This window comes from Oncorhynchus masou, chromosome 30 (genome assembly GCF_036934945.1).
Source record: "Oncorhynchus masou masou isolate Uvic2021 chromosome 30, UVic_Omas_1.1, whole genome shotgun sequence".
Lineage (NCBI taxonomy): Eukaryota > Metazoa > Chordata > Actinopteri > Salmoniformes > Salmonidae > Oncorhynchus > Oncorhynchus masou.
In genome coordinates, this window is record NC_088241.1 from 49,234,247 (window position 1) to 49,258,716 (window position 24,470).

General features: G+C 44.3%; 1 protein-coding gene across 2 annotated transcripts in view; it reads right to left on the minus strand.

The window, feature by feature from the left end:
* Positions 1 to 24,470, minus strand: part of LOC135522699 (guanine nucleotide exchange factor VAV3) — a 145,127-nt gene that overhangs the window by 75,192 nt on the left and 45,465 nt on the right. The gene's annotated exons all lie outside the window — the stretch shown is intronic.

Sequence of the window (24,470 nt, forward strand, 5' to 3'; positions counted from 1 at the left end):
GTAGTGTTTGGCTCTATGAGTCAATTAACATGTGATTGACATGTATGACACATGACATGTAATTTCACGCTGAATTGGTCCGTAATGCCGATGCCCTTGACCTGATACAGTACAATAAGAGCATTGTATGCTGGGCGATCAAAAAGACAACATTCAAAAAACATGTTCTTATAGTGGCTTCATATTGCGTAACCTATAGAAATCTCCTGTTGATTCATTGGTGTAATTTCTTCCTTTTTCTCTGTAGACGATCTATTGGCCTGTAAACGCAGACTCACACACACTTCATCACTAGCCCTCAGCTCTCAATGATCAATACTGATCACACTAGCTCATCTAGATGTTCCCTCACCCAGCCACGCTACTAATAGACACACACAACCACACACAGGATATTGGCCAAGAGATCTATAGTTTTTAATTGGCCTGTGACTCAAAGCATGATTGATGATACTACTATTGCTCTCCACTGGACTGGGTTAGGTGAAGTGCATTATGAAGGTTGTGGTCCATTCTGCTGTTGACCCCAACTAGAGGTCACAGTAACGTGTTAGTGTTGTTGAATGCTTTATCTTTTTATTTTATTTTATTTTTTACCTTTATTGAACTAGGCTAGTCAGTTAAGAACAAGTTCTTATTTCCAATGATGGCCTAGGAACAGTGGGTTAACTGCCTTGTTCAGGGGTAGAACGACAGATTTTTACCTCGTCAGCTCAGGGATTCAATCTTGCAACCTTTCGGTTACTAGTCCAACACTCTAACCACTAGGCTACCTGCCTCCCCAATATGTCAGATAAGAGTGTCGTATTTCCCCAACATGACTGCAGGCGCTGTGGGGCCCAGACAGACAGGGAGATGAAGTGGGATTGAGAGCAAGAAGGACAGAGAGGGGAAAAGAGAGAGAGAAAAACAGAGCAAACTAGATTGCTATTTGGCCCTAAACAGAGAGTACACAGCGGCAGAAAACCTGACCACTGTGACTGACGCAATCTTAAGGAAAGATTTGACTATGTACAGACTCAGTGAGCATAGCCTTGCTATTGAGAAAGGCCACCGTAGGCAGACCTGGCTCTCAAGAGGAGACCGGCTATGTGCCCACTGCCCACAAAATGAGGTGGAAACTGAGCTGCACTTCCTAACCTAGAGACACATATTTCCCTCAGAATACACAGATCCACAAAGAATTTGAAAACAAACCCAATTTTGATTAACTCCCATATCTACTGGGTGAAATACCACAGTGTGCCATCACTGCAGATTTGTGACCTGTTGCCACAAGAAAAGAGCAACCAATGAGGATAAACATCATTGTAAATAAACCCTTATTTATGTTTATTTATTTTCCCTTTTGTAATTTAACTATTTGCACATCGTTACAACACTGTATATAGACATAATATGACATTTGAAATGTCTTTATTCTTTTGGAACTTCTGTGAGCGTAATGTTTACTGTTAATGTTTATTGTTTATTTCACTTTTGTTTATTATCTATTTCACTTTCTTTGGCAATGTTAACATGTTCGCCATGCCAATAAATCTATTGAATTGAATTGAATTCAGAGAGAGGGAGAGAGAGAGAGAGAGAGAGAGAGAGAGAGAGAGAGAGAGAGAGAGAGAGAGAGAGAGAGAGAGAGAGAGAGAGAGAGAGAGAGAAAGAAAGAGGGAGATGGTGAGAGAGGGAGATAAAGATAAGGAAAGAGAGAGAGATGGAAGAGAGAGGGGTAGAGAGAGAAAGACAAGGAATCACACGTTTCCATTGTTAGCATCACCTCAGACACTATCTACTGAAACGCCTGTGACACTGTGTGTGTGACCAGCATACCATGGGGTCACTATTGTGGGAAAACACTATTTATCATCACAGACAGAAGAGGAGCACAGAAGTGCATATGTAAAAATGTGTGTATGTAGTGGAAAAATAGAAAGAGTGAACAAATGTGAAAGATGAAGGACAGAGATGAAGATGCGTGTAGTGACTTTCTGACAAAGGCGTGTTGATTCAATTTGACATTATCTGGATGGATGGCTGTATATTTGCATCTCACAGGATAGTCACACTTTCGCCGTGGCAATTTACAGGTAGAGGCGTTCTCACAGAGGTCCTGGCGTGACTGACACCAGGAGAAGTGTGATGACTGATGAAACTTGAAATGACTAAATGAATGTTACCGTGTGAAGGAAGTGTTTGGATTGTTTCAAGAGTTCTTAAAGAGTTAGGTATTTTGATATGTTTTATTGTACTGTAAGTGCTATGGATTTATTGTTACAGATACCCTGTGTTATTCTGTTTGTCGGACGGCGGACAGTTCCAGAGGAGCGACACAGGGGTGTGCTCTTATCATACAGTGTTGAGGTGTGATGATTAGATTAGAGAATGCATGTGTAGTTTTATGCCTTCTGTTTTAATGTTTTGAGCCATGCAAAGTGAGGTTAATTTTTATGATGGAAGATACTGGGATTTGGCGCTCTTGGAAGAATAAAAGCTGGGTTTAAACGTTGATCTCTTGGCATTCTCTCAACCAGCTTCATGAGGTAGTCACCTGGAATGCCTGGAATGCACCTGGAATGCATTTCAAGTAATGTGCCATGTTAAAAGTTTCTGTGGTATTTTAGTGGTAATTCTTTCTTTCTTACTGCGTTTGAGACAATCAGTTGTGTTTTGACAAGGTAGGGGTGGCATACATAAGATAGCCCTATTTGGTAAAATACCAAGTACATATTATGGCAAAAAAAGCTCAAATAAGCAAAGAGAAATTACAGTCCATCATTACTTTAACACGTGAAGTTCAGTCAATCCGGACAATTTCAAGAACTTTGAAAGTTTCTTCAAGTGCAGTGGCAAAAACCAGCCAGCGCTATGACGAAACCGGCACTCATGAGGAACACCACAGGCCGCCACAGGAAAGGACGACCCAGAGTTACCTCTGCTGCAGAGGATAAGTTCATTAGCGGTACCAGCCTCAGAAATTGCAGACCAAATAAATGCTTCACAGAGTTCAAGTAACAGACACATCTCAACATCAACTGTTCAGAGGAGACTGGGTGGAATCAGGCCTTCATGGTCGAATTGCTTCAAAGAAACAACTCCTAAAGGACACCAATAAGAAAAAGAGATTTGCTTGGACCAAGAAACACAAGCAATAGACATTGGAAATCTGTCCTTTGGTCTGATGAGTCAAATTTGAGATTTTTGGTTCCAACCACTGTGTCTTTGTGAGACGCAGTGTAGGTGAATGGATGATCTCCGCATGTGTGGTTCCCACCATGAAGCATGGAGGAGGAGGTGTGATGATGTGGGGGTGCTTTGATGGTGACACTGACTGTGATTTATTTTGAATTCAAGGCACACTTAACCAGCATGGCTACCACAGCATTCTGCAGCTATACGCCATCCCATCTGGTTGGAGTATCATTTGTTTTTCAACAGGACAATGACCCAACACACCTCCAGGCTGTGTAAGGGCTATTTGACAAAGAAGGAGAGTGATGGAGTGCTGCATCAGATGACCTGGCATCCACAATCACCCGACCTCAACCCAATTGAGATGGTTTGGGATAAGTTGGACCGCAGAATGAAGGAGAAGCAGCCAACAAGTGCTCAGCATATGTGGGAACTCAGCATATGTTGGAAAAGCATTACAGATGAAGCTGGTTGAGAATGCCAACAGTGTGCAAAGTTGTCATCAAGGCACAGGGTGCCTACATTGAAGAATCTCAAATATAAAATATATTTTGATTTGTTTGCCACTTTTTTGGTTACTACATGATTCCATATGTGTTATTTCATATTTTTAATGTCTTCACTATTATTCTACCATATAGAACTTTTTTTGAATAATGAAAAACCTTTGAATGAGTAGGTGTGTCCAAACTTTTGACTGGTACTGTACGTGTGTATGTCATAGTGGTGAATGAATGTTCCATGCTGTTAAGACAAAGGATGTACCATTTGTTAATTGTATTCATATTGCATAACTGTAAAACATCTGATTACATTTAAATAGATTCCTCACAATCTGAGTAATATTCCTTTGAATTATTATTTGGTGAAATATATAATGGTAAATGTTATTCCCAATATATATAGCATATATGCTCAGTCTCTAACATGCTGACCAGACCGCACACGTGCGTCCGCATGCGCTATCGCGCGCAAGTTGATTTTGTTCACCCAGACCAGACGCGATCAAGGACAAAAAAACATTTTTGGCAATTTAGCTAGCTTGCTTCCTGTTGCTAGCAAATTTTTCCTGGGATATAAACCTTGGGTGATTATTTTACCTGAAATGCACAAGGTCCTCTACTCTGACAATTAATCCACAGATAAGACGACAAACCGAATTTGTTTCTCGTCATCTCTCCTCCTTCCTCCAGGCTTCTTTTTCTTCTTTGGACTTTAAATGGCGGTTGGCCAAACAACTTAACAGCATTACTACAACTGACTGGAGTGTGGACCTCAGTTCATCTTTCAATCACCCACGTGGGTATATGCTCGTAAAAACCAATGAGGAGATGGCACGTGGGTATATACTCCTAAAAACCAATGAGGAGATTTGAGAGGCAGGACTTGCAGCACGCTGAGCATCACAAGTAGAACCATGTTCTATTTTAGCACCCGGCTACACAGACCGATGATTGAATAACATGTACATTTATTTTGCAACGCGAGCGGTGTGGTCAGCATGTAACTGTGCATCTCTGAGCTAAGGTTAACTCTATCATTTATTGCTAGGACATCGATTACAAGATTTTAGCTCTTTGTTCCTTAGCCTCTTAATAACTGAATAATGGTAAACCTATACACATGCATCTTATAGTATTTTGAGTGGCGATGCAAGGCTCGCAACCTTTGCTACCATTGGATACATTTATGGGCCTATAGACTTCAGATGATAATGGAGTCAGAAAGTACATCATATTAGGGTCATAGACACTCTACACTAATGTGTGTGTGCTTGTGTGTCCTTTGTGTTCCCTTGAAAGCAGAGGCTGTTATCTTTTGAACCTGGCATGAAAAAGAGAAGACTTTTCAGTACCAGTAGACTCACGCTATGCCCACACTGAGATGTTGGAGTGTTTGGCTCTAGATATAGTCATGCAGCGTATGTAGCCTGTGAGACAGTCTCCACAGGGACTCCCCCCTCTCACTCTCCCCCTATTCTCCCTAAACCCTGATCTCTCTATGGCTGTCTTCTCTGTTGCATCACCTTTCTATGAACCCATGTTCTGTCTAGAATACTCCATCTAACATCTCACTAGAGCATGAACCTGTACTGTGAGTCACCCTGGAGCACTAGGCTGAATTCTGAGGGTTCGTTCTGTTTCTCTCCTCTTGGTTTTTGAAGGATAGAATTGCAGGAGAGTCAACTGATTGCAGATCTGATTATAAGGTCATCTTCTGCCTGTTGGTCCCATTGGGAAGCCTACTGGCTGGCTGGCAGACTGGCTGACTGACAGGCTGACTGGCTGGGTCGCTAGCTGCCTGGCTGACTAGCTGACTGGATGACTGGATGACTGGCTGACTGGCTTGGTGGCTGGTTGACTAAGTGGCTGACTGGCTGGGTGGCTGGCTTGGTGGCTGATTGACTGACTGGTTGACTAGGTGGCTGATTGACTGGCTGGGTGGATAGCTGACTAGGTGGCTAACTGACTGACTGGCTGGGTGAATGGCTGACTAGGTGGCTGACTGACCGGCTGACTGACTGACAGGCTGACTGGCTGACCAACAGGAAATGATGTAAGAGCTCAGAGTGATTGATGGTTAGTGAGGCTTTCTGGGACCAGCTGGGGTTGTTGGCGTGGTTGGTGGTGTGTGTGTGTGTGTGTGTGTGCGTAAGTCTGTGCGTGCAGGCGGGCGTGGTGTGATTGCGTGGCAGGTTTGAATGAACGCCTCTCCTGAGACAGGCTGTTAATGCTTTCTGAGCTGTGTGTTTGGGAAGGTCTCCAGAATGTTCTGGGGCCAGTTTAGGGCGAGTGCTCTGTAATAGCTTGGCTTCATGAATCATAAACACCAAGCACATTCTAACAAAACAGCACTTTTATACAGACTTTAAAATACTGCTCACTTTCAACCCACGTTATCTAAACCACAAACCAGAAAACACATCATTACAATGCTTTGCAATGTTTGACAAAAGAAGTTCAAACCCGATCATATGGTAAGTTGTTGACTATAAATGAACTCATTTTGAACACTGACATTAAAAACCAGGTCAGCATATTACTCCGTACCAACCACAGAGTTTCAAGTTATGATTATGGAGTGTGCAATAGAGAGCAGACTTCAGCTCACGGCATCATAAGAAGACCAGGGCCCAGATTCACAAAACACTTCTTAAGAAAAAAAATAAGAAGTTCATAACATAGTTTATAAGTGCACTTCCTCAACAATATATTAAGGTAATGATTTTCTTACGAACTTCTCAAATATCTTCTTACAAATCTCCTGAAGATGTTTGTTGCTAGGCAACCGTTTTATCTAGCTAGCAACTGCAATCATGTTAGCATATTTCTTACTGAGATTACTGTTCTAAAACATGTTCTTGGGTTTAAAATAATCAATACTGAAACTTTTAGACGAAGTTTGTGAGTGAATTAAATATGTTAAATTGCTTTCATGGGCTTTTTCTCTCACTGCCCTGAGTTTAAGACAAGGGTTTAGCTATCTTGGAATTAAAAACATTTCCAGTAAGTTGATTTTCAAGAATCTAATTTCTTCTTAACTTTTTGCTTAAGGAGAAACATAATAAATAGCACAAGAACATTTCCAAGAACCTTTGAGGAATAGCAACTTTGCTTAATTTTAGTTGAGTCTGCCAGTTAAGAAGACATTTCTTCCCAAAGACAGTTTTGTGAATCTGGGCCCGGGACAGTAGATATTACAGTCATAGTCAGTCAGTCAGTCAGTCAGTCAGTCATAGTCAGTCAGTCAGTCATAGTCAGTCAGTCAGTCAGTCAGTCAGTCAGTCAGTCAGTCAGTCAGTCAGTCAGTCAGTCAGTCATAGTCAGTCAGTCAGTCAGTCAAGGCAGTCATAGTCAGTCAGTCAGTCTAGGCAGTCATAGTCAGTCAGTCAGTCATAGTCAGTCAGTCAGTCAAGGCAGTCATAGTCAGTCTGTCGGTCAGTCATAGTCAGTCAGTCAGTCATAGTCAGTAAGTAAGTCAGTCAGTCAGTCAGCCAGTCAGCCCCACCAGATCAGTAAGACTACCATTGCAGGATAAGACAGAGCTGTACTACTATGGCTGACCCTGTAAAACAACACATTTCACTGCACCTATCTGGTGTATGTCACAATAAAACTTATTTCATCTTTAACATATGAAGATTTGTCTTCGAAGGGGTTCAGACAATTTATCTTATGTTATGTAATCTAATTCCACTCATGCCAGACGGATTAAAAGCAGGATGAGATGATTTCCACAGAGATAAAAGCACAGTGATTGTGTGACTAAGAGATAATAGCGTATTTAGCCACAGCAGGTGTATGTGTGTGTCACTTAAACATGTGTGTTAAATGTGTGCATGTGTGTGTGTGTGTGTGTGTGTGTGTGTGTGTGTGTGTGTGTGTGTGTGTGTGTGTGTGTGTGTGTGTGTGTGTCTGTGTGTGTGTGTGTGTGTGTGTGTGTGTGTGTGTGTGTGTGTGTGTGTGTGTGTGTGTGTGTGTGTGTGTGTGTGTGTGTGTGTGTGTGTGTGTGTGTGTGTGTGTGTGTGTGTGTGTGCGCGCATGAGTGTGTACATGCACATGTGTGTGTCACTTAAACATGAACAAGATTTATTTTTATTCTTGTTTTGTATTTCAAAGGGGAAACTATGTCCCTCAACTATTGTTGAAAGGGTTGTTACAGTACTTTTATCTGCAGTAGGGAAAACAGACCCATGAAAGTTTTAGAATCCCTTTTTGCACTTAATTGTGTAATTGCCCTTAGTGACAAATCATTTACATTTCTTTTTCTGGAGTGGGGAAGACCACAAGAGGTCTATTCAACAGTCAGCAATTTCACAAATGCATTCAGTGCTAGGGAATATAGAACTGGTCTTAGAAAGCAATTCTAGAGAAGGTGTTACTCAGAAAAGGGGTACTTCAGTGAACCCAAGACATCTGGTGTTGCTCTGCTTCAGCTTTTAGCAATAAATCCACTAAAACCCCAGCTGTGTGTGTGTGTGTGTGTGTGTGTGTGTGTGTGTGTGTGTGTGTGTGTGTGTGTGTGTGTGTGTGTGTGTGTGTGTGTGTGTGTGTGTGTGTGTGTGTGTGTGTGTGTGTGTGTGTGTGTGTGTGTACCCACAACCTTGCATGCTCTGCAGAACGACTGGTGGACGAATAAGGCACAGGAAATCCAAATTGACGCCGACAAAAAAGACATGCCCAATTTCTGAAAATCAACGAAAGCTATATATGGCCCTAGAAGTCACACCATCACCCCCCTGAAAACAGCTGACGGTCTGACTCTCTTGAAGGACCAAAACCAGATCCCGATGAGGCAGGCTGAACACTTTGAAACACTACTCAATCAGCGCTCTCCCACAGACCACTCCATCCTGGAAGAACTTCCTGTCCGTCCACCCATTCAAGACCTCAACCCTTCGTCAACCTTCCAGGAGGTGTTATCAGCTATCCGTTCCCTCAAGAACAACAAGACTCCTGGCGCTGACAGCATCCTGGCAAAGCTACATAAGAAGGGAGGTTACTTCTGCACCAGAACGCTTCACCGGTAGATCACTGAGGTTTGGGACTGGGAGATCGTCCCTCAACAGTGGCGGGATGCAAACATTGTCACCATCTATAAGAACAAGGATGACACTTCCATCTGCAGCAACATCCAGGGGATATCCCTTCTGGCTGTTGCAGGCAAAGTCCTGGCCAAGGTGATGCCACACAGGCTGGTGGACAACATCACAGAGGAACTGCTGCCAGAGTCACAATGCGGATTCAGAAAGAACAGGAGTACGGTCCACATGAGCCATCACCCCATCATGGAACTGGCAAAGGATGTTGAAAAATGTGTCTGGACAGCCACATTTGAGTATAATGCCCCAGACGTCGACAAAGGCCATGAAAAGTCCTGATGTTGTTCACGGCACTTCTTGGGAATCCCTTGGTGTGACCGTGTGCCCCTTACAGAAATACTTGCTGAGACAAATTGCAAGAGCATAGAGACCATGGTCACCCAACACCAACTGCGCGGGCTTGGGCATGTCATTAGGATATTTCAGGAGTGCCTGCGGCGGACGATCCTGTGCGGCCAGATACACCTTGGTCATGGTCTGCAGGGGGGCAGATGAAGGGCTACAAGAACCAGCTGAAAACGTGGCTGAAGAAGTGCAACATCAATCCCACAGACCTGGAGGACGCTGCTGCCGACCGGTCCACCTGGCGCCAGCTCTGCAAGTGCACAAAGAAACGGCAACACAGACAACACATGCCCCGCCTGCAATAATAGTTGTGGATCTCGGGGTTGGACTCTATAGTCACCAAGGAATTCACCGTTAACTCAGAAGTGGAAGTCATCATCGGATACGATGGACGACCAAAACATAATGTAACGAAACTGTATACTAGTTCCTTGTATATAACGCTGTTGATAACACAGTCCATCCCAATAAACTGCCCAATGAAGAAATGATTGGGCAGTCTCTATCTGACCCTCCCCCCCCTCTGTCTGACCCTCTCCCCCTCTCTGTCTGACCCTTTCCTGTCTGTCTGTCTGACCCTCTCCCCCCACTCTCTGTCTGACCCTCTCCCCCTCTCTGTCTGACCCTCTCCAACCTCTCTCTGTCTGACCCTCTCCCCCCTCTCTGTCTGACCCTCTCCCCCCTCTCTGTCTGACCCTCTCCACCCTCTCTCTATCTGACCCTCTCCCCCCTCTCTGTCTGACCCTTTCCCCCTCTCTCTATCTGACACTCTCCCCCACTCTCTGTCTGACCCTCTCCCCCTCTCTCTATCTGACCCTCTCCCCCTCTCTGTCTGACCCTTTCCCCCTCTCTCTATCTGACCCTCTCCCCCACTCTCTGTCTGACCCTCTCCACCCTCTCTCTATCTGACCCTCTCCCCCCTCTCTGTATGACCCTCTCCACACACTCTCTCCCCCTCATTCTCTCCCTCTCCTGCCATCTCTCAGTTAACATTGCCAAAGCAAGTGAAGTAGATCATAAACAAAAGTAAAAAATAAACAATACAAATGAACAGTAAACATTACACTCACAAAAGTTCCAAAAGAAAAAAGACAAATGTCATATTATGTCAATATTCTCTCTCTCTCTCTCTCTCTCTCTCTCTCTCTCTCTCTCTCTCTCTCTCTCTCTCTCTCTCTCTCTCTCTCTCTCTCTCTCTCTCTCTCTCTCTCTCTCTCTCTCTCTCTCTCTCTCTCTGCATGCTGGGAGTGTTTGGTGCATGCTGGGAATTGTTTGAGTGAAGGAGTGCCTGAGTTGTGGAGAGTTAGATATTCACAACTTTCTTTCGGTTTGCTATTTCTTGGTGGCATTTTTTGGTTTTCATCTGTGCATGATTAAGGTTATTATTTTTGTTGTGGTAGAATTTTGTTGTGGTAGAATTAAGTGTTTTGTTTTTCGTATCGAAATTACCCTGCCATCCCTGTCACTTCGGCAGGGCTTTAGGTGTGTTACTGAAGCTACTGTCACGGTGGAGGAGTTTCTGGTCGCCGTAGGAGAGAAGGTAGAATATGAGAATGTTGCTTATGCATCCCGGATGAATAAAGCGGTGGTGGTACTTCTTAAAGAAGAGCGTCTTGTAGATCGTATGGTTGAGCATGGTTTACTTCTTAAAGAAGAGCGTCTTGTAGGTCGTATGGTTGAGCATGGTGTACTTCTTAAAGAAGTGTCTTGTAGATCGTATGGTTGAGCATGGTGTACTTCTTAAAGAAGAGTGTCTGGTTGATCGTATGGTTGAGCATGGTGTACTTCTTAAAGAAGAGCGTCTTGTAGATCGTATGGTTGAGCATGGTGTACTTCCTAAAGGAGTGTCTTATAGATTGGATGGTTGAGCATGGTGTACTTCTTAAAGAAGAGCGTCTTGTAGATCGTATGGTTGAGCATGGTGTACTTCTAAAGAAGTGTCTTGTAGATCGGATGGTTGAGCATGGTGTACTTCCTAAAGAAGTGTCTTGTAGATCGGATGGTTGAGCATGGTGTACTTCCTAAAGAAGTGTCTTGTAGATCGTATGGTTGAGCATGGTGTACTTCTTAAAGAAGAGCGTCTTGTAGATCGTATGGTTGAGCATGGTGTACTTCTTAAAGAAGTGTCTTGTAGATCGGATGGTTGAGCATGGTGTACTTCTTAAAGAAGAGCGTCTTGTAGATCGTATGGTTGAGCATGGTGTACTTCCTAAAGGAGTGTCTTGTAGATTGGATGGTTGAGCATGGTGTACTTCTTAAAGAAGAGCGTCTTGTAGATCGTATGGTTGAGCATGGTGTACTTCTTAAAGAAGTGTCTTCTAGATCGGATGGTTGAGCATGGTGTACTTCCTAAAGAAGTGTCTTGTAGATCGGATGGTTGAGCATGATGTACTTCCTAAAGAAGTGTCTTGTAGATCGTATGGTTGAGCATGGTGTACTTCTTAAAGAAGTGTCTTGTAGATTGTATGGTTGAGCATGGTGTACTTCTTAAAGAAGTGTCTTGTAGATCATATGGTTGAGCATGGTGTACTTCCTAAAGGAGTGTCTTGTAGATCGTATGGTTGAGCATGGTGTACTTCTTAAAGAAGTGTCTTGTAGATCGGATGGTTGAGCATGGTGTACTTCCTAAAGAAGTGTCTTGTAGATCGTATGGTTGAGCATGGTGTACTTATTAAAGAAGTGTCTTGTAGATCGTATGGTTGAGCATGGTGTACTTCTTAAAGAAGTGTCTTGTAGATCATATGGTTGAGCATGGTGTACTTCCTAAAGGAGTGTCTTGTAGATCGTATGGTTGAGCATGGTGTACTTCTTAAAGAAGTGTCTTGTAGATCGGATGGTTGAGCATGGTGTACTTCCTAAAGAAGTGTCTTGTAGATCGTATGGTTGAGCATGGTGTACTTATTAAAGAAGTGTCTTGTAGATCGTATGGTTGAGCATGGTGTACTTCTTAAAGAAGTGTCTTGTAGATCGTATGGTTGAGCATGGTGTACTTCTTAAAGAAGAGCGTCTTGTAGATCGTATGGTTGAGCATGGTGTACTTCTTAAAGAAGAGCGTCTTGTAGATCGTATGGTTGAGCATGGTGTACTTCTTAAAGAAGTGTCTTGTAGATCGGATGGTTGAGCATGGTGTACTTCTTAAAGAAGAGCGTCTTGTAGATCGTATGGTTGAGCATGGTGTACTTCCTAAAGGAGTGTCTTATAGATTGGATGGTTGAGCATGGTGTACTTCTTAAAGAAGAGCGTCTTGTAGATCGTATGGTTGAGCATGGTGTACTTCTTAAAGAAGTGTCTTGTAGATTGTATGGTTGAGCATGGTGTACTTCTTAAAGAAGTGTCTTGTAGATCGTATGGTTGAGCATGGTGTACTTCTAAAGAAGTGTCTTGTAGATCGTATGGTTGAGCATGGTGTACTTCTTAAAGAAGTGTCTTGTAGATCGTATGGTTGAGCATGGTGTACTTCTTAAAGAAGTGTCTTGTTGATCGGATGGTTGAGCATGGCAACTTGTAATCGAGGGAAATGTTATGTTACAGAAAAGTAATGTTGTAGAAGGTAAGGATGTATCTGAAGAGCCAGTTCCTCAGACTGGTGAGCAGGTGCCCAGTACGAGTGCTGGGGTAAAGGAGGGGGTTCATGTGGAGCTAGGCTCCCAGGTAGTGGAGGAGATGCCCACTACGAGTAATGAGGTACAGGAGGGATTTCATGTGGAGCTAGGCTCCCAGGTAGTGGAGGAGATGCCCACTACGAGTGCTGGGGTTCATGTGGAGCTAGGCTCCCAGTTAGTGGAGGAGATGCCCACTATGAGTGATGAGGTACAGGAGGGTGTTCATGTGGAGCTAAGCTCCCAGGTAGTGGAGGAGATGCCCACTACGAGTGCTGGGGTTCATGTGGAGCTAGGCTCCAGGTAGTAGAGGAGATGCCCACTACGAGTGCTGGGGTTCATGTGGAGCTAGGCTCCAGGTAGTAGAGGAGATGCCTGGTATGAGTGATGAGGTGCAAGTGGGGAGTGTTGAAAAGGATGTGGTAGAGGGGAGTCAGTTGTCTGTGGTCTCAGCTGAGGATCAGGAGAATGATATGGATATCTCTTTTGATATGACAGCTGCTGGTGAGGATAAATAAAACAGAAAAGGCTTCATGTAGTTTTCCTACAGGAGACACATAGTTATGAGGAAAATGAGGTTGACTGGGGTATGTGGTGGGAGGGGCAGCGCTTTAAAGTTGTCATGGTATTAATTTCAGTGCTGGGGTGGCAATCTTGTTTTCCTCAGGCTTAGGAGTGACTGTGGTATCTAGAACAGAGATTGTCAAGGGTCGGGTTTTATTGGTCAAGGTGGATGTTGTCACGTTCTGACCTTTATTTCCTTTGTTTTGTATTTATTTAGTATGGTCAGGGCGTGAGTTGGAGTGGGCAGTCTATGTTTGATTTTCTATGATTTGGGGATTTCTATGTTTCAGCCTAGTATGGTTCTCAATCAGAGGCAGGTGTCATTAGTTGCCTCTGATTGAGAATCATACTTAGGTCACCTGGGTTGCACTGTCTGTTTGTGGGTGATTGTCTATGTTGATTGCTTGTTTCAGTACAGTTTGCATTAGCGTCACGGTTGTTATTTCGTTTATTGTTTCTGTATAGTGTTTCAGTATTCAGTATTTTCTTTATTAAAATTAATGATGAACACCTACCACGCCACATTTTGGTCCTCCGATCCTTCTCGCCTCTCCTCTTCAGATGAAGAGGAGGACGACCGTCAAACTGAGTTTGAGCTTTCTAATGTGTGGAGAGTAAGGAATGCAAAAGTTAGGCAGTACACATGGCTAAAAATTAATGAAGGTCGTGTCAGTGCAGCAAGGTTAGACAGGTTGTATGTATCTGAGCAATACTGTAGTAGGGTTGGAAAGTGTGCCATTACACCTGTGGGTTTCTCTGATCATCATATTGTTACTGTTGATATTCACTTGTCCTGTCCACGAAGGTGGTCACCTTACTGGTATTTTAATGTTAAATTGTTACATGATGTCATGATTTGTGACAGGTTTTTGTTGTTTTGGGAAAAATGGAGGGTTATAAAAGGGAATTTTGAGTCCTTAAGACAATGGTGGGAGGTTGGGAAGGCCCAAATACGAGTATTTTGTCAACAGTATACTGCTCTGTCTCAAATTGAAGTTTACATTTACATATTACATTTAAGTCATTTAGCAGACGCTCTTATCCAGAGCGACTTACAAATTGGTGAATTCACCTTCTGACATCCAGTGGAACAGCCACTTTACAATAGTGCATCTAAATCATTTAAGGGGGGTGAGAAGGATTACTTTATCCTATCCTAGGTATTCCTTGAAGAGGTGGGGTTTCAGGTGTCTCCGGAAGGTGGTGATTGACTCCGCTGTCCTGGCGTCGTGAGGGAGTTTGTTCCACCATTGGGGGGCCAGAGCAGCGAACAGTTTTGACTGGGCTGAGCGGGAACTGTACTTCCTCAGTGGTAGGGAGGCGAGCAGGCCAGAGGTGGATGAACGCAGTGCCCTTGTTTGGGTGTAGGGCCTGATCAGAGCCTGGAGGTACTGGGGTGCCGTTCCCCTCACAGCTCCGTAGGCAAGCACCATGGTCTTGTAGCGGATGCGAGCTTCAAGTTAAAGAGACTATCAAGGCCCTTGAACAGGACATCAAATCTGTTGAATTGAAGCTGCTCACTCAGAACGACCCTGGACTAGTCATGAACTTACAGGACAAGAGACATGAACTGAGGTCATTTCTGCATGAAAGAGTGAAGGGTGCCTTGATTAGGTCTCGTTTCGCCTCCCTCAAGGATATGGATGCTCCTAGCGCTTTTTTTTTTACCCCGGACAGTCGACATTTCAACGTAAACAGATGGTCTGCCTTTGTCTTCCTGATGGGAAGGTGACCACGAATGACATTGAAATGCATCAACATGCTGTGGATTTCTACTCGTCCCTCTATAAGGTGGAGCATTGTGACTCTCTGTACTGAACAGTTGTTACACGGTCTTCCTCAATTGGGACCTGAGCAGAGAGTCGCATTGGACGCTAATATTACACTGCAAGAGCTGTCCACAGCAGTTATGTAGCTCTCAAAAGGCCGAGCCCCTGGCATTGGTGGTTTCCCATCTGAGTTTGTAAGCACTTTTGGGGGTCTATTGGGGAGGATTTTTATGGACTGGTGTGTGAATCTTTTCATGAGGTTTCTCTTCCTGTATCCTGTCAACGTCAGGTTTCTCTTCCTGTATCCTGTCAACGTTCAGTGCTTTCACTGTTGCCAAAAAAGGGGGATTTGGCTCTCATAAAAAATTGGAGACGTGTTGTTTTGCTGTGCGCAGAATACAAAATTGTTTCTAAATGTCTCTCAAACAGGTTGAAAGAGTATCTGGGATTGTTTAGCCACAAGGACCAGTCCTACTGTGTACCTGATCGCTCTATTGTTGACAACTTGTTTCTGATAAGAGATGTTTTAGACATTCGTAAACTGTCTGATGTAAATGTGGGTTTACTTTCGTTGGATCAGGAGAAGGCTTTTGATCGTGTGGACCACCAGTACTTGTTTAAAACAATGAAAGCCTTTGGGTTTGGGGATGTTTTTCTGTCTTGGATGAATTTACTGTATACTGGGGCCTCATGTATGGTGAAGGTGGGTGGTGGTTTAAGTTGCCCCATCCCTGTCCAAAGGGGCATCAGGCAGGGATGCCCAATTTCATGGCCTGGTTGACATGGCCTGGTTGACAAGGCCTGGTTGACATTTCGCCTAGGATCATGGCTTTCCGGCTCCAAGCAGCCCAGAGATTGTTGTACAGAGACTGTTCTAGCTGGGTCGAAACAGCCTACATACTGATGAGGAGAGCGGGCTGTTTGGGCTTAGACAAGCACCTTTTCCTCTTAAAGCCGGAGGGGGGTGATTTGACTGGCCTGCCTCCATTTTATGAGTCTGTTATGCAGGCTTGGAGAGTCTTTGTCAAGTCCCGTAAGGCCTGCATGCCACCAGGGATGTGGCTTTTTGAAGAGCCTCTTTTTCACAACACTGCCATCCAGTCCCGTGTTCTGGGTTCAGCCAGACTACGTTCATGCCTGTTAGGCGTGGGGTGTACCAAGCTGGGTCATCTGATGCAGAGCAGGAGCAGATCGTTGGAGGAGCTGGGAGAAAGAGCGGGGATCCGATCATCCCGCCTACTGAGGAAGGTCGTCGATGAGGTCTGCGACTCCTTGCCAGTGCTTCATCTGCAGTATGTGACTGACACTTCCAATTCTGATCGGTGGAAGGAGGGTCTGGATTATGTTCCTTGCACTGATTGTTAGTGCTGCGATGGGGGCATTTGAAGAGGACGTGGGGATGCTGCTTTCCTTCGATACCCCGGAGCTGGGGGAGTTCAGGGAGGTGGGAAAGAAAGCCATGTATAGAATATGTGTAAAGGTGTCCCATGCCTCTTCCCTGGAAGGGATGAAATCGACGAGATGGGCGGGTGTGCTTGGTCCAGGTGCCTCTCCAAAAGGCTGTTGGCGATCATTATACAAACTGCCTATTGATAAGAGGACAGCTGACCTCCAATGGAGGATAATACATGGAGTTATAGCCACCAACATGCATCTGGTACACCTGGATCCTACTGTTGGGGAGGGGTGTCCATTCTGTGCCGAGTCTGAATCTCTGGCACATCTGTTTTTACTGTGTCCCAGGTTGGTCGGGATGATTGAACTGATCACTGATTGGTTCTCAACGTTGGGAGAGGTTTTCTCTTCCCAACTGTATATATTTGGGCCAAAGTACAGGTTCAGTCAAAAGGATGTAGTTGTGTTGCTTAATTTTGTGTTAGGGGTAGCAAAATTAGCGATATGGAAGACCCGAAAGAACAGTATTTGGGGACAGGGGTCTGTGGATGTGGTGGGAATGCTGGAGGGAATGTTGGCAGTGAGACTAAGGATTGAGTTTGCCTATTATAAACTTGTCAACAACATCGATCTGTTTTTGAGTATATGGGGTATTCAGAGGCTGTTGTGTTTAGTTACTGTAGAGGAGGAATTGGAGTTGTGTTTTTAATTGATGTGTAACTGTGGCTTTGTATGAGTATTTATTGTTTAAGATTATTTAAAACTCAACCTCTCTCTCTCTCTCTCTCTCTCTCTAATTCAATTCAATTCCTTGCAAGAGTTTTATTGGCATGGGGAACATATGTTAACATTGCCAAAGCAAGTGAACTAGGTAATAAATAAAAGTGGAATAAACTAAATTAAAAGTAAACATTATAAAAAAAGTTCCAAAAGAATAAAGACATAAATATAAATGTCATATTACGTCCAAATAGTTAAACTACAAAAGGGAAAATAAATAAACGTACATTTGAGTTGTATTTACAATGGTGTTTGCTTTTCACTGGTTGCCCTTTTCTTGTGGCAACAGGTCACAAATATCGCTGCTGTGATGGCGCACTGTGGTATTTCACCCAATAGATATGGGAGTTAATCAAAATAGGGTTTGTTAAATAATGCTTTGTGTATCTCTGTAATCTGAGGGAAATATGTGACTCTAATATGGTCATACATTGGTCATGGGGGTTAGAAAGTCCGGCTCAGTTTCCACCTCATTGTGTGGGCAGTGTGCACATAGCCTGTCTTCTCTTGAGAGCCAGGTCTGCCTACGGCGGCCATTCTCTCTCTCTCTTGCTCTCTCTCTCCCCGCTCCCTCTCTCACTCCCCCTACCTCCCTCTCTTCCCATTCCTCTCTCTATCCCCCTCTCTCTCTCCCTTTCTCTCTCTCCCCCTCCTTCTCACTCTCACTCGCCCTCTCTCTCCCCCTCCATCTCTCTCTCTCTCTCTTTCCCTCTTTCTGCAGTACTGGGATGTGATAAGCTAATAACTCTATCTTGTCTGCCCTCGAAAGGTCAAAGACAAGGGCGCCCTGCCAAGGTATATCACAACAACCCCCACTGTCTACTACTACCCTGGAGGAAGGCTAGGAGCTGGTCACCACACACTCACACATGCGCTGACACACTCACTCACACACATACACATACACACAACATATACCCAATCACATTCATACAGAGAGACACACTCACAAGGAGCCCTTTCTCACATACAGCATGCATTCACAGCATCATACTCACACATACAGTTGTAGTCGGAAGTTTACATTCACCTTAGCCAAATACATTTACACTCAGTTTTCACAATTCCTGACATTTAATCCTTGCAAAAATTCCCTGTTTTAGGTCACTTATGATCACCACTTTATTTTAAGAATGTGAAATGTCAGAATAATACTAGAGAGAATTATTTATTTCAGCTTTTATTTCTTTCATCACATTCCCAGTGGGTCAGAAGTTTACATACACTCAATAAGTATTTGGTAGCATTGCCTTTAAATTGTTTAACTTGGGTCAAACATTTCGGGTATCCTTCCCAAACTTTGGAAGTACGCTTGGGGTCGTTGTCCATTAGGAAGACCCATTTGCGACCAAGCTTAAACTTCCTGATTGATGTCTTGAGATGTTGCTTCAATATATCCACATATTTTTCCTACTTCATGATGCCATCTTTTTGGGAAGTGCACCAGTCCTTCCTGCAGCAAAGCACCCCCACACATGATGCTGCCACCCCCATGCTTCATGGTTGGGATGGTGTTCTTCGGCTTGCAAGCCTCCCCCTTTTCCCTCCAAACATAACGATGGTCATTACGGCCAAATAGTTATATTTTTGTTTCATCAGACCAGAGGACATTTCTCCAAAAAGTTCGATCTTTGTCCCCATGTGCAGTTGCAAACCGTAGTCTGCCATTTTTATGGCGGTTTTGGAGTAGTGGCATTTTCCTTGCTGAGCGGCCATTCAGGTTATGTCGATATAGGACTCGTTTTACTGTGGATATAGATACTTCTGTACCTGTTTCCTCCAGCATCTTCACACGGTCCTTTGCTGTTGTTCTGGGATTGATTTGCTCTTTTCGCACCAAAGTATGTTCATCGCTAGGAGACAGAACCCGTCTCCTTCCTGAGCGGTTTGATGGCTGTGTGGTCTCATGGTGTTTATACTTGCGTACTATTGTTTGTACAGATGAATGTGGTACCTTCAGGCGTTTGGAAATTTCTCCCAAGGATGAACCAGACTCGTGGAGGTCTACAATTGTTTTTCTGAGGTCTTGGCTGATTTCTTTTGATTTTCCCATTATGTCAAGCAAGGAGGCACAAGGTAGGCCTTGAAATACATCCACAGGTACACCACTAATTGACTCAAATGATGTCAATTAGCCTATCATGAGCTTCAAAAGCCATGACATAATTTTCTGGAATTTTCCAAGCTTTTTAAAGGCACAGTGAACTTAGGGTATGTACACTTCTGACTCACTGGAATTGTGAAATAATCTGTCTGTAAACAATTGTTGGAAAAATTACTTGTGTCTTGCACAAAGTAGATGTCCTAACCGACTTGCCAAAACTATAGTTTGTTAACAAGAAATGTGTGGAGTGGTTGAAAAACGAGTTTTAATGACGCCAACCTAAGTGTATGTAAACTTCCGACTTCAACTGTACATACACACTCACACATTTCCAAACACACATTGACACACACACACACACACACACACACACACACTACACACACACACACACACACACACACACACACACACACACACACACACACACACACACACACACACACACACACACACACACACACACACCAACAACACACACGTCTATCCATAGCCACAGGCACCTATACGATACTCCACTCGCATTGGTGCCACTGCCAAGCCCTTTTGGTGCATTTCCATACAGTGTTTACCCCAGTGTTTAACCCAAAAGGCTCAGACTTTTCTCTTTCCATCTACACGGGTCGGCACCCGTGTCTCACTGGGCCATGGCTCCGCTGGACCTGCTCTCACTTGGGGCCAAAGCTAGGCCACTGGTACTTTTCAGCTGGTAATTAAATAACAATGGCTCACCTTCTCACAAAGCAACTGTATTGATTATGCAGAGGTTGTTGATTCTGCTCTTCAGGGTCTCGAGCTTAATGACGAGTTTGGAGGCTACTATGGTGTTAAATGCTGAGCTGTAGTCGATGAACAGCATTCTTAGATAGGTATTCCTCTTGTGCAGATGAGTGACAATGTCCTGTTGGTAGTTTAATCTTCCTCGTAGGTCATCAATTTTATTTGATGTCCAGGCGCTGTCCTGTCCTGTTCCATGTCCGTTGATAATTAAATGTTCATTCCCTGTACCTGCTTCTTGTCTCTACCAGCGTCGATCCTTACAGTATGCAGACACCAGTAAAAGAAGTGTCAGGGAGTTTTGGTTGGTGACGTCGGGTCCGGTTGCCTTCGCTGAGGGTGCCTCAGCTAACTCGTCGGGCTTCCACACCTTAGCTGGCTCGAAGGGTCGTCTTGCCTCGGTGGGCTCGGGAGATGCGCACACCGCTTCATGCTTTAGCCGGCCCATCAGACTCCCACGCCTCAGCGGGATCGTCAGGCTCCCACGCCTCAGCGGGATCGTCAGGCTCCCACGCCTCAGCGGGATCGTCAGGCTCCCACGCCTCAGCGGGATCGTCAGGCTCCCACGCCTCAGCGGGATCGTCAGGCTCCCACGCCTCTGCCGTCGGGCTTCTACACCCCGGCCGGCTTGTCCAGCGCCCATGCCTCGGCCCGGCCCGTCAGGCTCGCCCAGGTAGAGGGGGGGGGGGGGTACTGCCACGCCTGCTCGTGCTATCCCTATCTAGCCCAGGCAGCCCTTCATTATGCACTCCTGTCACTGATTACGCGCAGCAGCGCTCACTGGACTCACCTGGGCTCCTTTCCTTTGTTGATTGCCCCGTCTATAACTGTATGCTCCCCCGTTTGTTCACTGTGTCTGCATTAATGTTGTTGTGTTCTTGTCTAGATGCTGTCCTGTCCTGTTCCATGTCCGTTGATAACTACATTTTCATTCCCTGATCCTTACACAGCAGATATTTTCACCTGTCCATGAAATCCACCAACACTTCAATGCAATGTAGCGCCGCCGTGGGCTACGCAACATTCGAGTAGAGAGAGACAAGACCCGCATCTCGATGTATAAACGTTATCATAGTCGAGCTGTTTGTACTGTACTGTCAGCTTCAATGAGAACACTCCACACTCCACCTCCCACTATATGTGTGTCCCAAATGGCACCCTATTCCCTACATTGTGCACTACTTTTGACCAGGGCCCAGAGTCTAAAGTAGTGCACTATATAGAGAACAGGGTGCCATTTGGGATGTAAATCCTCTCACTGTATAAGTGTGTTAGTGAGACTAGGATCACAGAGGACAGGCGAGGGCAGAGAGCCTACAGGGAAGAAACACATAGTCAAAACACTACTACAACTCTTCCTCTTAGATCCACAAAAGGACTTAGGGGCTATGGGCTAGGGGTTGATTTGGGATTCAGGGTAAGTGTGATAGTCTGGTCACAGAGGACAGTTGAGGGCAGAGCCTGCAGAGCCCTGCAGCTGAAACACATGACTCTTACTCCTGTTCTCTCCAAGCAGCACATTGACACATTGGGCGCTTCCGAAATGGCACCCTATTCCCTATTAAGTGCACTAAATTTGATTTGGGCCCACATAGGGGATAGGGAATAGGGGATAAGGAAAAGGGTGCAATTTCAGACACAGCCATTGTCTAATGAGTTGAGCTCCTTTTCTCCAGGCAGCACAGTGACAGTTTCCTTTCTCCATTATTCCATGACCTAATGCTCTCAGAAGGACAATGGTGTGTCCCTGATTTGCTATTACTGAGGCAGGAAAACCTACATTATGCATCGTGGAAGGCACTGAGGGTCTACTAAGATTTGTCTAGCTACTAGGAGAGCTGTGCCACAGTGCAACTATGTGCATTGTGTAAAGTGACAACTTACTGCCCTGTTGACAGATTGGCTGTGTACTTAGGTATTCTTCACACAACAACAGTAAAAGTAACTTCAGGCCTATGTATGTATGATCTTCCAGCAGTGTGCATTTTCCAATACTTTAGGTCAGATTTTGGTCACATACAATTTGGCGAGGAAAATAATAATAATATATTATAAGCAATCAATTACATGTTTTGTGGGTTCAATTCCAAACGGGTGTGTTGATGGGGTCTGACTGTAGGCCAACATAACCTGGTGTACATACTCATACTCTTTGTGTTGTAATGGAGCGTCATATAATATTTGTTTGCATGAGGAGCCCTGGAATCACCTCCCTTTCATCTCATTCAAATCTCACACCTCATCTGCATAACGGCCACATAATCCATGTAACCGTGACAATCTACTGTTATTATTCTTGACATGACTGGCACCCGTGACCAGTAAGAAGATCATAGTATTAGGAATTAGAATGTAATTTAATAGGATCTCTATGGAGAAGATACGCTGCTGAAATCCAGCCTGGTGATTGGCTCATTGCTCTGAGGTTGTTGCTTGGAGATGTCACTAGGCATTAAAGCACTGTTCCCTATGGCGGTGTATGTATCAAGCATGTATCTAAAAAAAGCCCCTGTCTTTTTCATTGAGGATTGTACTAAATCATAATGATAATGCAAATAATGAGGTGGGTTCTTATATTTGTCCTATTTCACACATATACAAGTGTGTATTATACTGTGATCATGCAAAATACTACTGTGTCCACCCACCATACAGGCATCCACCATATTCAACGCAGGCATCTATTCCATAGTCTTGGAGAATCTCCAATCCATTGACTAAATCCCCTTTGAAACTCGTGATTGAAAGACTAGCCATGTGTTACACTTTGCAGGAGGACATAAAACAAACTGAATCACTGGCTTCTCAGATGGGCCTTTTGGGTGAAAATATGGACTAAGACTTTAGCCCCACATCCCCCGAGCAGCCACTAATGCACATTGCCGTACTTATGTTTCCAAGCAGCAATAATTCAGCTTCTTGTAGAGTCATTTGTAGACCTAAAATACTGACATCGTAACTGAACAAGGGAGAGTAAGCATTGTGGCCACATGATATATATATATATACAGTATATAATGTCCTTAAGGAGTAGTGAAGTAGAAATCTTTATATACATTCCCGAAAGCTTCCCCTCCTTAAGGAGTCTTTGATCCTGTACTGTTGACTATGGATCAGACTTTAATTTTAGCCTGAGTTTATCTCAGTAGAGCCCAGAGGCCCTTGTGTCTGAAAGAGATGATGGCTAAGTGGCTCCCAATGTGTTCAATGGATGGACTGCAGAGCACTACAAGGTGACATCACAGAGTCAAATAAACGAACAGGGAAGTCAGAGATGGAGAACTGCCTGAGTTCTAAACAGTTTCCTTTTACCACAACTAAAGAGTAAACTTAAAAGGAAAAGTGTTACATTAAAAACTTCAGAGGTTTGCTCATTGACTACAAAAGCCCTTAACTGTTTTAGGACTAATCATTCAGGTAAACAATCAACTATCAACTATCCCATTGTACTGTGGATGGTATAACACCGGTGCACTCCCCGCACACACTCACTTGACAATGGGTTAGCCACGAATAACCATCTCAAGTCTTTGCTCTATGTGGGTTAGCATCTATTAACATAGCCTTAGGGGAGCCCATTAAACCCTGTTCTACCATGGCAACACTACTCCATACTCATTACACAGATTCACGAAACACGTCTCCGTATGTATCTGTTTCTGTATCTTTCTGAGTCAATGGTATTTCCCTTGGTACCTGTATCTGGGTCTCCCGAGTGGCGCAGTGGTCTAAGGCACTGCATCTCAGTGCCAGAGGTGTCACTACAGACCATGGTTCAATTCCAGGCTGTATCACAACAGGCCGTGAGTGGGAGTCTCATAGGGCGGCACACAAATGGCCCAGCGTTTAGGACTAGGGTTTGGCCGAGGTAGGCTGTCAATGTGTTCTTAACTGACTTGCCTAGTTAAATAAATAACATTCAAAAAAATCTACTCTAACTCTTCCAATGACGTAGTAGGAACATTAGCAGACCAAACATCTCCCTCTTTGGATGAGAATTGAATAAGAGAGTTCTGTTTTTGTCTCTCTCACCAGGCTCAGGGAACCCCACAACGCTCTGTGAGAAGAAACTAGTCAAGATCACGCTATTGTTTCTTTTTCATTTGAAGAGTTACTTGTAAGACAAAAAGAGGATTCGACCCTTCCTCTTCCATGGCAAACAGTTAGAACAGTCTTCTCCATGTTTGGTCTGTCATGTCAACACCACGGTTATGATATTCCTACTGTTTATGAGATCGAAATCATCACAATTCTGACACCCACATTGAAACACTGGGAAGAAACAGTGTGGACACATGAACTGTATACACAAGAACTGAAGATCCTATTGGTCATGATTGGGTACCACTGAA